Here is an 18380-nt window from a genome sequence, read left to right on the forward strand (position 1 = left end):
TGTTATTATTAAAATCCTTTAAAAATAGTTTCTGGACCAGGAAATTAGGTAAAGAATGCTTTTTTTATAGTGCTAGTTTGCTTCTTTACAATACTTATTATTTAATTTCTTTCCATGCACAATACAACTTGATTGTATTGTGTCTCTTATATATGCAAATTTTATTTTTATTTTATTTTATTCATTTTTCATTTTTTTAATGTTTGTTTATTATTGAGAGACAGAGACAGAGCATGAGCAGGGGAGGGGCAGAGAGAGAGGGAGACACAGAATCTGAAGCAGGTTCTAGGCTCTGAGCTGTCAGCACGGAGCCCGGCGTGGGGTTTGAACTCACCAACCGCGAGATCATGACCTGAGTCAGACGCTTAACCGACTGAGCCACCAGGCGCCCCGATTTATTTTTACTTTAGAGAGAGAGAGGAGGGGAGAGGGGCAGAGAGAGAGAGAAACCGACACAGGGCTCGATCCATCCCACGACCCTAGGATCATGACCTGAGCAGAAATCAAGAGTCAGACACTCAACCGAGTGAGCCACCCAGGCACCCCACTTCTATATACAAGTTTTGAAAATTGGTTTCACTCATACCCTTTGCAAGTTGTTGGGCATGGCCTTGCTCTCTAAGAGTTTATATTCAAGTTGGGAAGAGATCATGTATATACATGAAACCATAGTTGGGAAGCAACATAAGACAGAGTACGGTATAAATGCCAAAACATGTAATAAAGATGGGAAGTGTGATAGGAGTTCAGGAAAGGCGAAGTCTGTGAGGACTGGGGGCCGAGCTGGTGACTTCAGGTCAGCAGTAGCTGTCTATCAGTCTCAGAAATTTGCATTCATTGCCTCTTGCTGGTTTAGACTTCTTTATGTGCACTCATTTCTCCAACAGTGGAATTGGTGACTTCCTAAAGCTCAGAAGCGACAACATTCTTGCTCCCCATATCTCCCTGTCCCCTTCCCTCAGAGGCTGTGTTTGACCCATTCTGAGTCTCCACTTATGTGCGCCCTCCTGTTCAGGACTGCTCTGCTTCACCTTTCTGTCCCAGATGGCGAACTACAACCCAGATGCTAAGTACTACCGTGAACATTCTTACCCACTCAACCCAGAGTGGTCCCTGGCCTTGTGTGGTGGTGGCAGGAAGCCAGGGGACTACTGTGCCTGAACCCAAACGTTGCCTCAGAGGACAGCCCCCTTCTTGCCAAGTGCTGGCGAAGGGGACTCTGACCAGCAAGAAAGCTTCACACAGATCTGCCATGAGGGGACAATGAAAGCAAAGGTGTGGATGCCTCAGCACGATGGTGGAGACCAAGTGGCAGAGCCACTGGGACCACAGCCACAGCCCTCAGGATGGGCTAGAAATGATCTCTCAGAGCAGGAAAAAAAAAAAGAAAAGAAAGAAAAGAAAAGAAAAGAAATTACTAGAAGGCATTCAAGAAGGCCTAAGTCCTAGATGATCTAAATTAAAAAATAAATAAGTAAATAAATTTAAAAGTTGTTTTTTCACATTGCTTAGATCATTTAAGCCAAAGTAACTTTTTCTTTTTCTTTCTTTCTTTCTTTTTTTTAATCTTTGTTTAATTCTCATTCTGAATTATCTGAGGCATCGTGGCCAGGTTACTTGGCCAGGCTGAGCTAGCAAGCAGAGAAGGGATATGTCCATATAACCGTGCTGCCATCCACACAAAAGCTGGAGACTGCCTTGGTTGAAATAGCCTTTTGATCCTTTCAGGACTTCTTTCTTGGCTTAGAATGACAACCTTGAAGTACAAGAGAAAACATGAAATCCATGGTACTTAAGAGAGGTAGGATTCAAGGAATCTGCCCAGGACACACGCCCTGACAGATACGCAAAACTTCCACCTATCGGGGCACCTAGCGGGGCCACCACTCTCTGGGACCTGTCTTCCTTGTCTCCACATTGCTCCCCACACCTTCTTGGGTAAGGGGGCTACATAAGAGACTCAGATCTGTATGCCTTCATTTTATTCCATCTCTCACCTTTAAGGGGGCAAAACTCACATCGTCTTAACAACAACAACAAAATGACCGCTGCTGTTCTGTGTCTAGGGGAGAAGCTCCTCAAAGGAAAAGTCATCAGGGTCACCTTGATTTTTGAAAGTGTCCTAGAAGGTGACCCTGATGGCAAGATGGGAGAGGGAAACTAGTTCTTACTGGGAAAGGGGCTATAGTATCAGGAGACACATGGATCCTTGGGTTACATATGAAACAAATCACATTTCCCTGCTTTGGTTGAGAACCCCCTACACACATGTGCACACACATAAAATACAATCATTCCTATTTCTTGGCTTCCCTAAAGTTCTATTTATCTACCGTTAGAGCAATGATCACATTATACTATATTATTTCTGGCATACTTGTATGTTTTTATCATTAAACTTGTGAATGTTTTCTTTGTATCTTTCACCTATAAAATATGGGCATGTGTTAAGAATTGTGTGTTGAATGAATATTTGAGTAAATGGCTACTATACATATTTTTAACAAGATGGAAATCCAACTCACCCGTCGGAGTCAAGTCTTATTTTTCACGAAGGACCTGATGCCAGGTGTGTTCTTACCTCTCTGCTTGTCCCTGAACCATTTAGATGAACCCAGGACTTCAGAAAGCATTACTTCTGTGATGACCCACACATTCCTCCATGTGCTTTAGTTTCTGGCAGAGGAAGAGGTGTGGACAGGCTGGTGTGGGTATGTCACCCTCACTGGGCCTGGCAGAGCTGGCCCGGGTGCACTGCCCAATACAGGGATCAGCTGATTTCCAAGAACAGCAATGACCTGGTGAGTAAAAGAAGTGGGTAGGCATGGCTTTTGAGTCATTTGGCGAATGCCTGGAAGCTTATCCTTCCTGCAGCACCCTCTCCCCCCATACGGAGCTTCCTCTTTCCTGACACTGTATCCAAAATTCCATCATCATTAGTTATTCAGGCTTTGGGGTATTTTGGAGCTTCTAATTAGCAAGTGATTTCTTAGCTTGGTATCTGTGTAGGATTTTGGAATGCTGAGGGACATGGGAAGAGGTGAGGAGGACAAAGAAAAAAAAGAAATGAGAGAGAGAGAGAGCGATAGATTTTGTCTCCCTTCCAGTAGTCGTGTGCATAGGATAACACTTCCTAGAACACCGTCAGCCCTTCCAAAATTGTTCAGACAATATTGAGAAGCAGTGTGGGCAGGGGGGGCCAGGGGTGGGAGGAAGGTCAGGACTCACCGCACAAATTCTTAAACACATGCTTTGTCTCCCAGCCTCAGAGCACTTGAAAACTCAAGCACAGAAGAGAAATGAAAGAAAAGAAGGCACTGCAGTGTTAGCATGCCCCAGACACACACTTCCAGGCTCCCCTCTCCATCCAGATGAGATCTGAAGGACAGTCTTTTTTCTAGGTGAAGGCTAAGAATTTAAAAGGAAACACAGGACTGTATTTTCCAATCCCAAATCGGAACGTTGGTTCCCACATATCTATAAATTTATCTGTGAAGTCTTAAAAAAAGGAAAATAAGTTGTGTTTAGTTTACATGTAATAAATCTTCTTTATTGACTAGTGGATTTCATGTTTTTGGCTTCCGTTCCAGGAGAGGGGTCTCAATGCAGTTGCCCACTCTGTCCCTTCTGCAGCTGCTGTTCTTACCACCTAGACCATCAACCATGTGCACAAGCTGGCCCCTGGAATCTGCATTTCCCTTGCCTCCCATGCAGGACCAGCCAGTAATTTTGTTGTGCTTTCTTTTCTCGTAAGTAGATATTCACTCTTGTGCCTCTTTTTGTATTTGTGATTTGCACTCCTTTTCATCAAGAGGACCTCCATCTTAGGTGCGTTTCAGTCCCCACAGAGTTGGATTTGCCCTTTTATACACCTGCTAACGCAGTACACATTATTAAATAGAAAATCTCAATTTATAAGTGTCCTGACAACCCTGATTCTCAGTTAACTGGAATGTTCTCTGCATAGCTTGTCCTAGGGGCAAGTAATGAAATTAGAAGGGAAAAGCAGATGGTAGGGATTTCTAACTTTAGAAACGTAGCAAGTGTTCTACCTGGTTCCCAGTCATTTGTCCACCTCTCTGCACAGAAGTGCATGGTAACATCTAACACCTCGTTAGTAAGCTGGGCACCTTTTAGTCCTCAAGGGCACCCCTTGAGGTGGGTACCCTAACTGTACTCACAGATAAGGAAACTGAGGCATAAGAAGGTCAGCAAATTCCCCAAGGTTACACCTAATGTACAGGGTACAACTGGGATCTGACCAGGCGATCAGGTCCAGGATCCAGGGTCCTCACCTCTAAGCTATATCACCTGTATAGGATCGTTATTTACGTTTGAAATGTTAACTCAGTACTACAGAAACAAAGTCTTTTACTTGGTCCCACAGGGCCATGCCTCACACCCTTGTATTAGGTGTGCATTGTGTGACACACAGTCCTCCAGTTAATCCCCCTAGATAAAGGAAGAAACCGAGGTCACACAACTACTAAGTGGCAGAGCAAGAATTTAAACCCAGGTGTGTCCAACTCCAAAGGCCATGAACAGAAACACAACACTATACGGTCACTTCCAACACCTTACATAGAGATTTATTAACCCGAAGAGACAGTCAAACTCCCACAATCCTTAATGATTTCTCTGAGGCTAGATTTACTAATTAAACGCCATATCCCTCTCACATTTGGTTATTTATTCGTTCTTCTTAGTGCCACTTAAAAGAAATGAGATCCAAACTACTATCAGCCCATTTTCCAAATGGAGGAAACTGAGACGCAGAAAGTTAGGTCACTTGCTGGGACTCATCCCCCGGAGCCTGGTCCCGGAAAATTTTGCTTTGACCACTATATACTCCTCCAGAATCTCGGTCTGAGTCTATCAGAAATAGCCGGTGGCTCTCAGTATTTTTAAGCAGCTTTTAAGTTCGTGGAGTAGGTGTACCAGATCTCTGTGCGCAAAGGTTAATTAAGCCACTATAAAATGCAGAAGCAGCCAGGCCTTTGTCTCCAAGGTAATAAAATCACAAATGATTCCTGTTCAAAATGAAGCTTATAATAATCTGTTGCCAGTGGGTTGTGTGCGTTTTTCTCATTTTAACAACATGTACTTCTCTCTTCAACAGAAACATTAGGTCACAAAAGCCGATCTCATCTACATCTTTACAATATTGTTTATCGTCTTTTTGCATACCAGAGATAGAACTGGTAATGAACCAGCCAAATTGGATTCCAGGGAGGATTTGTACTGACTTAGAATACTTTCAGAATCCATTCACAATGCCTCTGATTTATCATTATACCCTCGGAAGCCATTTATCTGGGGGCCGGCTTTTCAGGGATAGCACATCAATTGTGTGCCAGTTATTGGGAATTATAACACAGCTGATGAAGTGTGACAACACAGAGTCCGTTGGATTTGCAGTAGATTACAGGAGAGTGTTATAGAAGTCAGCAGCTATTAAGCTGAAAATGTTTCTGAGCAGAGAGAGCATGAAAATAAGGAAATTGATTCTATCCCGTCATCTGACCTCTGTCCTGTGGTCTCTGGGTTGAACACAATTCCTTTCATCTCTGCCGCTGCGCTTTTTTTTTTTTTTTTTTTTTTTTTGTACCCGCTTCCACCCACCCTCTCTCCCCCCCAAGTAGGTATCATACAAAACTAGGAACAGGGACGGAAGGTAGGTTGATACTTGTGGCTGTGCCATTTTGGGGGGTAAATTCAGCCATGCCACAGACTCAATTATGGTCAGAAAAGGGAAGGCAGTATGTGATCTGATGAGGTTTTAGCCAATCTGTAAAATCCAAAACACCTTAGCAACCATGAATCATAGTCTTGTTATACTCACAACTGCATCGACTTGAAGGTAGCCCAGGTCAGGCTGCCCCTTCCCATAGTACACATGATATTCTAAGGAGGAGCTCATGGGAAGGGCAGTGGTGAAGCGTTTTAACCTTTTTGGAGATATCATCTAAAAGTTAACAATGTACATACTTTGTGATCCAACCATGGCCTTTTCTGATTCTATTCTAAGAGGAAAGAAAAAAATGCCCAAGTAACACACAAGAGTGTTTATGACAGCATAATACTTGGTGGTTAAAATATGGTAGCAGACATTTTGCATTTCCTGCAACAGGAAATGGCTGAAGAAAGCATGGAAATTATATACTATGGAATATTATGCAGGTATTAAAAAGAGTAAGTTAGAGCTATGTACATGAACCTGGAAGGAGGTCCATATAGATCAGTAAGTTACAAAAAGTTGGTTGCAGCCTAATGCACATAAGCACATAATACTAGATGACCAAACTTTACATCACCAGGACTTGGTTTCTCCAGAAAGAGTACCATCATGACGATATCATCTGTGAGTTTGAGGCGGGCTCATCAGCTCATCATAAGGCAGAAGAAGTCTGAATCCTAACTTAGGTTGATTTTAATCTAGCTAGGGAGCTAGACTTAATAATATGTACATGCGCTGCCCATGTTTATATAACCCTGGTAATCCTCACGCAGTAAAAATATCTTTCATCCTCCAGGGAAATCCCTTAAGGTAGGGTTCCAGTGGGGTGTTAGGTAGAGGGGCAAAATGAAAGCAAGCATTTTAGATATGTTTTTCTTCAAAATGCACATCCCTAAGTTTTACCCAAGACCCACAGAATCTGAATTTCCAGAAGGCTGGAGATAGGAGATGGAAAGGAAGGCCAGAACATGTAAAAGTGCCCCAGGTAATCTCACTACTGTTTTCTCCATTTTTAAATTTTTTTTCATTTTGAGAGAGAGAGAAAGGGAAAGTGCAAGCACGCAAGCAGTGGAGTGGCAGAGCCTCAATCTCACAACTGTGAGATCATCTGAGCCAAAATCCAAAATCAGACGTTTAACCGACTAAGCCACCCAGATGCCCCTCCTCCATTTTTTTATGCAATTGCAAATAACTCTCTTCAAGTAAATGCCTTGCTTCAATGATCAAGAGGCAGGTGTGATGATGTTAGTAACAATAGCATTTACAATATGCCAGAGGGGAGGTGTTAATTATTATTATCCCCATTTTACAGATGCAAATAGGCAGAAAGGTTAAGAATCATGCCCATGATTACAGAGCTAGTTTAGTAGTAGAGTCAGGGTTTAAAACCCAGGATGTCTAGCTTCAGAGTTTAAATGAAGAGATGTGAGCCACACTAAGTGAAATAGGGAAGGCTCATGAGCTCAATAAAACCTTTCCAAGTCCAAATTCGTCATTTATCTTGTCCGTTGGATGAAATCTTGAGAGTTATTCTATTTCTCAGAGCTCACCTACTGCCACACTCCTTGTCACTGAACTGCCCTTGCCCTTTGAATTATTCAGCGTATCTGGAAAAATGATTTTGAGAAAATACATTTTTATCATTTTTTTTTCTCTCTTTCCTCCCTCAGTTCCTCCTCTGCCATGGAAACAGGTTCCTTTCATAAGCAGAGAACTGTACTGAATCTTCCATTAGAAGTCAGTGCCAAAATGGGCTGAAATCTCATTATGTCTAGTTCTTCCTTACCATGTTCCTAACAGGTGTCACTTTCCGGACCTGTCTTTAAAATTAGCCTGTGAGTACTGGCTTGCTTCTGAAATCACTTGCTTAGGACAGGAGGAGGTGGTGAAGGAGACAGGCATGTAAGTGTTCTTTTGAAGGCCTGTTCTCAGCCTAAAATGTGGAAATTAAGTCTTTCTTACCTTCAAGAATGATTATGTTGTGAGAAGAAAGATGTCGTAAAAATTAAAGTCAGTTCTGTCACTTTTTAACAGTGTGTATTCCACACCAAGCCACTTAACTTTCTGAGCCTCAGTTTCATCGTTTGTGAAATAGGACCAATAATTGCTGGTCTACTTCAAAAGGTTATTGCGTTGATCCATATAAGAACCCAGATCATCCAGCTTCATGTCCGTTGGTGTCCATCCAGGCATCCATCCCTCCCTCCATCCATCCATCACCCTTTCATTTCTTCATTCATTATCTATTATACCTTCTGATAGTTAGCTAAGTGAAAAGTATATGTTAGGAGGCTAGGGGAAGAAAAGGAGAGATGAATCCCAGATTTGGAAAGAGCACTAAAGGCAGAGACAATGAGGTGATTAAGAACATAGAGTGAGCAAGGACCTACAACAGTCCATAATCCCATATTCTAATATTTTACATGCTATTCCAATTCCTCTGAAAGCAATCATTACATCTCGTACAAAAAGAATTAATTTTCAAAGTTTTCTTAAGACAGAGCCATCTTTATTTTATCCAGGCAGGACTCTTTAGTTGACATCTTCTATCTTACCTTTTCTCTAGGTCCCTCCGTTAAGTACAGTAACAAGTGAGCGTAAGTGGACAAGGCTTGTAAGTCAGGCCTGCTCCTCTGATCCAGCCATAGTAAAAGGTATCCGTGGGGTGCTTTAATCCATGCCTGATATAAAGATAAACCTTAGGTTTACATACACAATGTCTATAAAATACAGATTCTATATGACCCAGAAAAATATCTTAAAGGTAATTAATGTTGTATATCTTGTTATGAAGGACATATATTAATAATTTGAATTTATAAAGCCCTTTTCCATGTATTGTTAGATTTGTCTTTGAAGTACCTTGAGAAAGTAAAAATAAGAGAGTAAGAAACACGAGGTGCCTGAGTGCCTCAGTCAATTGAGTCGCGGACTCTTGATTTCAGCTTAGGTCATGATCCCAAGGTCATGGGATTGAGCCCTGCATTGGGCTCCACACTGAGCACAGAGACTGCTTAAGATTCTGTCTCTCTCCCACTGCCCTTCACCTGCTCTTTTGCACGCATGTGATCTCTCAATAAATAAATAAATAAATAAATAAATAAATAAATAAAATCTAAAAAAAAAGAATAGGAAACATTATTTCACTCTCCCTATTTTATAAGCAAAGTAACACAGAGTGAAAGAAACATGCGGCAGATTACACAGTAAAATCAGAAAATGAGCAAGAACTAGATTGGAGGTTTCTTAGATTCCAGACAGAGCTGATATCTCCATTTCAGGTGGTTACTGACCACAATGAGTGTTCAGATTATGGAGGACTTCTCTTCTGACCATACTGCTGAATAATTCTAGAAAGAACTCATTCTTTTACTAATTTCACAAGCCCTTAACCTAGGAAAGGAGTGGAAAGTGTCTGGAGATAGGGCTGGGGCAGGAGGCCAGAACCTCTGTTGCCCTGAAAGCCATGTCCAAACGTTAGGCCTTTATCCTGAGGGCAATGGGAAATCACAGAAGGGTGATGGAATATCACAGAAAGGTTTTACGCAGGGGGAATGTCCTGACCATTTAGCACCAATCACTGTGGACCTCAGTGGGCCTGCTGGCAGATGCACATCTTGGATCAGGAAGTCCAGTCGGAATTATAGCGATAAAAAGCATGTGAGAGAATGGTGGTGGCAGCTGTAAGAAGCAAAGTGAATCGATCATATCAAAACGTGAGAACCAAGATGTCGTCCTTGCCCCAAATCCCACTGTTCTCGGATTTCTCCTTCTAGAATAACTGCACATGTGTTTCTGGTAGGAAAATCGTCCCTGCTCTTTCTCCTGCCTTCCGTAGCTCCCCGTCCGGCCCAGCCCCTGCAACATTCAGGAATGACAGTGGATTCAGAAGGCCCGGGGATCCCTGGCTCTCTATCACAACCACTGACTGCCCAGACACCCGGATTCCACAGCCCTTGAGCCAGCCAGAGGCCATTCGCACCACTTCGTGACTTTGCCTGCTGTCCTCACTAACGAGATTCTGCTAGTCTCCTCACCCGAGGCCAGGCCTCTCAGCGCAGGCGGTGAACGCCAGGGAAGGTGATAAGGCCCCACAGATGCGCGCTCAGCAAACCCCGGGCGGGGCTGAAACTTGCCGCCAGCTTCTGGCCCGCTAGCCCTCTTGCGAGTCCGAGCGCGCCCTGGGGAAGCCCCGCCCCCGGCCGCCTCCGCAGCTCTATTGGCTTACTCTCCTGCCACTCAGCAGAGTGCCCGCCCCTGAGGTCGCGGGGAGGCGGGATCCCGAGTCTCCTCCCCGCGTTGGCGCCTCCTAGCTCGCCTTTCCAGGCGCTTCCCTGGCGGTAGTGTCTCCGACCCCCGTAGACGTTTCAAGGCCTGCATCCGACTGGCGTAGACGCTTTCTCTTTGGATTCTCACCCTGTGAGATGGACACGGCAGGGAGAATTCAGCTTTACAGGTGGGAGAAGTAAAGGTCACAGAGGTTGAGTGACTCTCCGTAGAAGCACGTGCTGGGATTTTAGCAATGGTTCCAGACAGACCCGTGTTTTCTCCTTCCTAACGTTGGCCCAGTCGTTAACCGTTCAAAACTTATTTCGTCATCTGCGAAGTGGGGAAAATGATAGCCACCTTGTGAAACTGGTGTGAAGAACACAGAAAAGAACAGGAGAAGAATCTAGTGCGAGGACTGGCCTGTGGTGGGTTGTTCATGAATAGTATGTGTGGAAGCCTCAAACATTCCCAGATCTTCTGACTTCCAGTCTGGGACTTTTTGTGCTAAAGCAGTTTCAGAGGTCCAGAGAACTCGGAGGGTTCGGGGATATAGTCAAGGGATTCCGTGAGTTGTCACATAGGAGAGACCCCACAGCAAAACACACTACTCTGAGGCGAATACTAAACATTGTTTTTACTACTACTCTTAATTAGATTATACTTTATTTTTTGTCAACTTTTGTCAGGCACCGTTCTCAACCTTGTTTGTTTACTCTTCACAATGACCTGTGAGTTGCCTCCTATTAAAACGCTCACTTTAGAGAGGGGACACTGAGGCACAGAGAGAGGTTAAATAACACATTCATGCTTAAAAAGCTCAAAGTCGTCAGAGCTGAGATTTATACCCAACCAATCTAGCTCATAAAGCCACGCATACTGATATTTGTGTTTTACGCTGTGACAAAATGGGGTTGTGATAAGATCTGTCTTTGATAATGCATACTTTTGTCACCATCTACAAGATGCCGCTGACTTTTTTAAAACTCCTAAAGGGCAGGAGGAAGAAAAAACGAAACAGAGAGGCACCTAACTAAGTCCTTGACTGTGGACAGACTATATATGGGCTGATTATGAGAAACTCACATGCAGGCGCTATGTTTGGAATTCCATTTTAGCTGAATGTTCCAGACTGTCACATCCCTCAGTGTCTCCATGGAAGTGCCCACTATGGGAGAATGGCCGAATGACATGATTGGAATGGAATGCAGCAGTCATCTTATCTGACCACACAGATACCTGCCAGGGGAGGAATGCCTCACATCCTCATGATGATTTTGAAGACTTTCTGAGAAGGTGATAATATTATCCAATTACCTCACGATCATAAGGTGTACTGTGTTGACTGCAAACCCTGTGTCCCTCATTCAGCAGGTATCACAGAACAAGGAAAAAGAAAGATTGAGAGGGAGGTGGGACCTGGTAGCTAGGAGGAGACCAAAGACTCAAACTGAAGGTTAAATCCTGTGAGATAGGAGCAGGGATTTGTCTAGAGGACAAATCTTGGATCAGGAAGTCCAGAAGGGATAATACCTACAGGGGAAAACTACAACTACACGGGAAAACTACGAACAGTTCTCCCTGGGAGCCAGGTCAGAGTTCCTGCTAAAGTGACATTGGCCTCGATAGCTGTGGTGGCCTTGAACTACACAGTACGCTTCCATACACAGCTTCTGTTTGTCCAGAACACTCCTTTGACTCTTGCCCAATAAGAATCCCTAAGGTCTTGGGCTTCACCCTGCTCTTCTGTCTTCTCTTCCTCCACCTTTCCTGGTAAACCTGGGAAATTTGGAGCGTGAAGAGGGAGTTGAGTGGAGGCTACGTTTTGGCCAATAGTAGATGTTAGATGACGTTTGAACCTGACTGGTAGCAAAAGGAAGATACTTAGAGGGCCCTGTGTTCCCTTCCCCTTCTCCGTCCATATCTTTGTTAGGGGCAAAAATCACCCGTATCTGGGGCTGGGAAAGAGCAGAGAGGTACATAGACAACATCAGACGTGTCGGGGTGGTGCTGGGGGTTGGGTCTCAAGTGCTCTGTCAACATCCTGAGATGATATTCTAAGTGACCAGAGAAAATTCAGTCGCTATTAAAAAGGGAAATCTAGGGCAATCCTGGTAGAGAAATATTGGTTATGAGATTTTAGCAGTGTAATTACAGCAGAGACCGATGAGGCAAGAGGCTGTGAGCTAATGACACCATCTGCTTGGAAAGTGGAGTAAAGGGTGGCATGAGCAATAAAGTCTTACGAGACTGTGGATTAGACAGGTCAGAGGACAGCTCTGGCCTGTGGCTGCTGGACACAGGAGCAGGGCAGTGGAGCTAAAGGCCCAGGGACAGATAACCAAGCAGTGTGGTTCCTATTCCAGAAATGAAGGGGCTTCACCAAACCACCATCCCCCAAGCTCCTCCATCCCCACAACTGGTGATTTTCTTCATGATATAAGTCGCATCTACTGTGTTGCTTAGTATTCATTCCACAAATGTCCATGTACTTTTTCTTGGGCTTTTGTTGTACATCTGCTTGATTTTGGGTACATTTACTTTGTGCTGGGATTTTAGTAATTGGCTATAAAATGCTAACCTTTCATAAGTGATCCTAAAAACATGATTTCTACACAGTATTCTGAGCACTTATGATCTTAGAAAGGGGGACTACAGTCTTCTTCTTACAAGAAGCAGTGGGCTTAGCAGACCCTTCTGAATAGCTTGGAAGGCATAAGCCAGGGAGACCCAGGCCGAGATAAGGAAAACAGTTCTTTCATTTGGAATCCGGAACATTTAAATATAGACACTTTGATGTTCACCTTGACACCATCATTAGCAAGTAGATTTTCTAAGTATTAAGTTGACACATGTGAAGTGCTGATACTCAGTTGTTGTTTTTTTTTTAATGTTTATTTTTGAGAGAGAGAGACAGAGAGAGACAGAGACAGAGAGAGAGGATGAGCGGGGGAGGGGCAGAGAAAGAGGGAGACAGAATCCAAAGCAGCTGTCAGCACAGAGCCCAACTCAGGGCTCGAACTCATGAACCACGAGATCGTGACCTGAGCTGAAGTCTGATGCTTAATCGACTGAGCCACCTAGGCACTTCCTCAATCATTTTTGATGCACAACAATGGTAACTTCATGTGGTTAAATCTTCTAGAATCTCAAATATACTAGGGGATACTTAGCTTACCTGACTGAAGGAAAAAGACTGAGGAACTTCGGAGATCTAGTTCTCTGTAGAGTGAGTATTCCTAATTGTAAACAATCCATTAAAAATAGTCTTGCAGGATATCTAATTAAAAACACTAGTTTTATTCATTTACTCATTCACTGTAACAGTAACAAAAATCATTGAGCATCTCCTATGTCTCAGTCACTGTGCTGGATATAGAATAAAATGATGGTCCCTGTCCTGAAGACCACACCGAATAGGAGTAAAGGAGTAAGGATGACACTGTCGACAGTGTTACGGGAAGGAGGCCTGGGAGAACAGGAGAACAGCACAGAGAAGGAGCCATGAGGGTAGGATTCTGGGGAAAGAGAGGAGGGGATGAAGGAGGGAACGAGGGTGTGCTCTTGTTAAAAGGTTTTGATGTAGGAGAGAAGAATTATAATTAACCAAATGGTCCAGGCAGGGAAGAGCATTCTACACAGAAAAGGGCAGAGACGACCACATGATTTAAAGAAACAATTTGTGCTTAGAGTGAGCATGAATGTATTAAATCTACAGAAAGACATTTCTTAAAGGGCTTTAAGTCAGGTGCCTTGTTGTATTCATGTTCGTAGACCCTGTGTTGAGTCTAGGACAGTGCCTAGCACATAGTAGGTGCTCAGTAGATGTTGAATTAAACATATGGAAGAATAAGCCTGAAGTTGAAATTTACTACATATTTAAAGGAAATTCTCTTCTCCCCTATTCCCCTTAGTCCATATTGATGAAGTTTCCATGTGTTCCTTGAAATCTTCTGTAAGAAAACATGCACTTCAGCTTATCTCTGAAAAGAGATGTAGTTATGTAACCTTTTAATGTGTGCATCTAAGTAGATATCAGAAGTATGTCTTGCCTTAGGGGCTTTTTCAGTTCCTTATTTGGAATATTTATTGTATACTCTCTATAGGCAAGGCAATATGCCAGGCCCGGGAACATACTGGTGAATAGGACAAATATAGCCCCTGCATTCAAGGAGTTTAATATTTTGTAGATAAGACAGTTATTAAATAATTAAACAAACATTTTGTAATTATAATTTGCGTTAATAAAATGGAAAACAACACACAGATGCCATGGGAATTTATAACAGAGGGCATAGCCTAGTCTGATAGCAATTAGAAAGGTGCTCAATCAGAGTTTCTTTAAGGAATACATTTAAACTGGAATTAAATGGAGAGGAAGTAAGAGTGTTCTAAGCAGAGGGAACAGCATATGTGAAGACCATGAAGAAAGGGAAGCTGGCCTTCTAAAAGAAGTGATTATGTGACTGCAACTGTATGCTGATGAAAACATCTCGTATGATCCTTGTAAAGTAAAATAGATTTATCTGTCATTTTAATCCAGAAAAACCTAGCACATGAGAAGGAAACCCATTTTGTTCATTTATTCCAGCACATATTAAATAATTGCTATGTGCCTGACACTTTGCTGGCCACTGGAAATTAAGGAGAGAAAAACCTCATGAACCTCTAGAAGTTTGTGGCCTTATGGGGAAACAGGTGAACCAACACACCATTATAATACAGTGTGGTTGTTTCTGTGCTTTAGGTAAAATACCCAGTGCACAGGAGCGATACGATCTTGTTTGCCTGAGAGAGTCAGGGATGGCTCTCAGATGAAGTATCTGAGATCTGAAGGATGAGGCCATTCCAGAGAGTAAAAGCAGCATATGAGGAAAGGGCATGATGTAGCTGGGTAAGAACAGTGAGTCATTGGGAATGACAAGGGAATGGGAAAGGAGTGAAGTTAGAAGACTGGGCAGAAATTAGATCTTGAAGGATCTCAGAAAGAAGTTTTTCTTTTATTCTGTTGCCAATGAGGAGACTACACAGGAGAATACGAAAGAGAGAAGAATCTAGACAAACAGGAAACTGAGTGATAAGAGGCATTCAGAGAGACTATGACCGCTCCTTACTTATTTTTCAGACTTCAGCACATGATCACCAAAAGAGCTGACATGTGCATTAAGACCTTGAGGTTTTTGATCACCAGATCACTGGTATTCTTAGGACTTCATATTCTTACAGCCAAAGAAAAGTCTTTGCAAAGACAAAAAAAAAAAGTCTCAAGAAAAATAAATTATTTATCAAGTCCCAGCCTCTCCCAAACACCTCCTCCTTTTTGACTCCCCCCAGTTGTATAGCTGAGGCAATATTAGTTGCCATGCATTATGTCATTACCATCGATAGCCAAATAACTACATAACCACCAGAGGGCAAATGAAAATGGCCATAAAGACACAGAGTAGTAATAATTTTTGCATTAGCACCAGCCACACTAATATCAACATAGAACAATTACCATCTCTAACCTCATAGTTATGCTATAACCTCCACAAGTCTTGCAGGAGTAGATTGATGAATGGCATGGGAGGAATAAGCAACAATGGGGCAGTCGTGCAGTGAGACCCCTGCATCCTATGTCTGTGGGCCATCAGCCACAACGCTGGTGGAAAGCCAGTGGGAGAAGTTGGTTTTGATTACCACTGATCTAGCCAGTCCCCAGGCAGAAACCATAATTCAGCTTCCCTTTCTTTGGGCCTCCAGGAAGTGAGCATTTGAGGGGGAGCAAAGCTACAGCAGTAATAACACAGCAGGCAGCGTCCTTTGCATTTATATCTTGTTATTCTTCCCATCACTAGGCAACCATTCTTTGTGCTTAAAACTACACATCTTTCTACAGTGTAACACCTTATTCTTTGAAGTAACCATTCTGGTGTGCAGTGTTCTTAGGGGTTATCTATTCTATGTATTTGTTAGGTTAACACAATAAAAAAACCAAGCCGTTTTGAACCTCCAGCCTGATTTAGTAGCTTTTCTGTGTTCTCCTAGCATCATATTAGAGCATGGATCATAAACTTCATTTACAATCGCATATTTGTTTGTCCATTTCTCCCTCCAGAATGAGTTCCTGGAGGGCAAGTACTATATCCTGTCTATGCTTGTAGCCACATCCAGCATCTAGCACAGTACCTCGCTACTTGAACAATCCTCCATAACCGCTGGCTGGCTGGCTGGCTGGCTGGCTGGCTGGCTGGAGATGAATGAATGTTTTCCCTGAAATTCAAGTTTGGTGGTCAAAAGTATCATTATTTGGTTTAAAGAGCAAGCCAGGCTAATTGGATAGACTTGGCCAGAAAGAATTAGGCAAAATGTAAGATAAAGAGATCTTGGCCTCTCTGGTTGGGGAGGTCTGACGTGGATGAGCCAGGTACCAGCTGCAGAGGCAAAGCCATTTTACTCTTCTGGCTAGGAATATCAAGTGACTTACCCAAGGATCTGAATAGCAAAATCACAATGAGCAGAATGGCTCATTATTGCTTAGGCCAGGAAGAAGAGCTCTCTCCAAGTAACTATTTGTGTCTTAAGTTGGATACCCTAGAAGCAGAGCTTGAGACAAGGAGTCTTGTCTAAGTGATTTATTGAGGACATGCTCTCAGAAGAAAGGGAGTGAGCAGAAAAGGGCAGAGGAAATGCCAGGATGTGACCCCAGCTGCAGTTTGATTACCGTGAGCTTTAGGATTGGTACCATCTTAAGACAAGGAAGATAACTCTTTGTTTCTCCTATACGCCAGTCTCTGGCTGTGAATTGTTGTTGGGAGGAGGGAACCATAACTGCCTGGTGAATACAACTTTTGTTTTAATGGAGAGCAATTCTCTGGGGAAGGGGGCAGCTGTGAGCTGTTAGTACTCAATTCCCAGAGCTGGGGGATGGGTACAGTGGCTAGTAAAAGTAGTCTAGGTATGGCACCAACAGCAGCTACTAGAATTGGGTAGTGTGAAATGATGTGGATTATAATAACCAATACCATTTATTGAGCACCTATTATATGTCAAGTGCTGTGCTAAATGCTACATCTATATCGGTCTATCTATCTACCTATATAGTCCTTAGAATACAGCTATTAAATAGGTGATATACTACCATTTCCATTGGACTGATGAGGAAACCCAGAAAATACCATATTTCATGCTTAAAAGATTTCCTTTTTGCATCTACATTCCTATGGATAGAATCAGGATATTGCATATCCACCTAGCCTAAATTCCATGCATTCATTCAATTCATGAATTCCACCAGTGCTTTCGAGCACCTATTACATACCACAACCGGGCTAGGCCCTAAAGAGTTATCAGTGAACTGATAGTCTTGGATCCTATCCTCAAAGGGTGGAACTAAGCCTCAGGCTCAGTTCTAATACCCATTGTGACCCATTTAAAAATATTGTTTGGACACCTGTTGTGTACCTTATGCTCCATCAGGCCTTGATCAACAAAGAATCTAGACCCCAGGCCTCTGTAGCAATCCCTTTGAATTCCTCACATAAAACATACTTCTGGGTTGGGAAAATCAGTTTTCAAGATTTTGTGCAAACCGAGCACCACAGGCCCTTTCCCTGTGTGTGGAAGGATTGAACTTGGTGGTCTCCAAATCCCCTTCCAGCTCTCACAGCCTAGGATACCTTCTGATCATCCACTCTGCTCATGTCCACATCCTTTGTGGGGGACTGTTGTGGTCAGAGTCATGTGTCTACTTGGCCAGGCTGTAGTCAGGTACTGAACACTAATCTAGGGGTTGCTGTGGAAGTATTTTGTAGATGTGATTAACATCTACCTAAATTGATTTTAAGTAATGATTATCTTTGATAATCTGGGCTTTATGTAATCAGTTGAAAGGCCTTTAGAGCAAAACTAAGGTTTCCCTGAGGGAAAAAAAAAAAGTTCCATCTGTGGACTGCAGCATCAGCCCCTACCTGAGAGTTTCCAGTTTGCTGCTGACCTGCCTTATGGATTTCAGACTTCCCAGTTACCCTTAGAATTCCTTAAGCCAATTCCTTGCAATAAATCATTTTTCTCTTTGTCTCTGTCTCTCTCCATATATACATATGTATGTATACATATACATACATATATGTAAATGTATGTGTATATATACATATATATACAAAATCTCTGTCTTTCTGTACATATGCATGTGTGTGTGTGTATATATATATATATATAATATACATATATGTGTACTTTAAATGTACTATATATACCATATATATATATACGTATATATGCGTATATATATATACCAATATATATATATATATATACGTATATATATATACCAATATATATATATATATATACGTATATATATATATATATATATATATATATATATTCTACT

The 18380-nt window shown here is 42.5% G+C and overlaps 2 long non-coding RNA genes across 2 annotated transcripts in view; both read right to left on the reverse strand.

Moving 5' to 3' along the window:
• Window positions 1-2692, reverse strand: part of LOC109265899 (uncharacterized) — a 29034-nt gene extending 26342 nt beyond the window's left edge. Inside the window, exon 1 of the long non-coding RNA XR_008421030.1 lies at window positions 2582-2692. This is a non-coding gene — a long non-coding RNA (uncharacterized LOC109265899). The remainder of the gene's footprint in view (window positions 1-2581) is intronic.
• A 5588-nt stretch (window positions 2693-8280) lies between these two features.
• LOC109265834 (uncharacterized) lies at window positions 8281-9867 on the reverse strand. The gene is made up of 3 exons (XR_002079364.2): window positions 9749-9867; window positions 9302-9418; window positions 8281-8418 (listed from the first exon to the last, which is right to left on the reverse strand). It is a non-coding gene; the product is annotated as an uncharacterized LOC109265834 (long non-coding RNA).
• Window positions 9868-18380: the final 8513 nt, after the last annotated feature.

Source organism: Panthera pardus, unplaced genomic scaffold (genome assembly GCF_024362965.1).
Source record: "Panthera pardus isolate Hobbes unplaced genomic scaffold, ASM2436296v1 HiC_scaffold_1, whole genome shotgun sequence".
In the NCBI taxonomy this organism is placed as follows: Eukaryota; Metazoa; Chordata; class Mammalia; order Carnivora; family Felidae; genus Panthera; species Panthera pardus.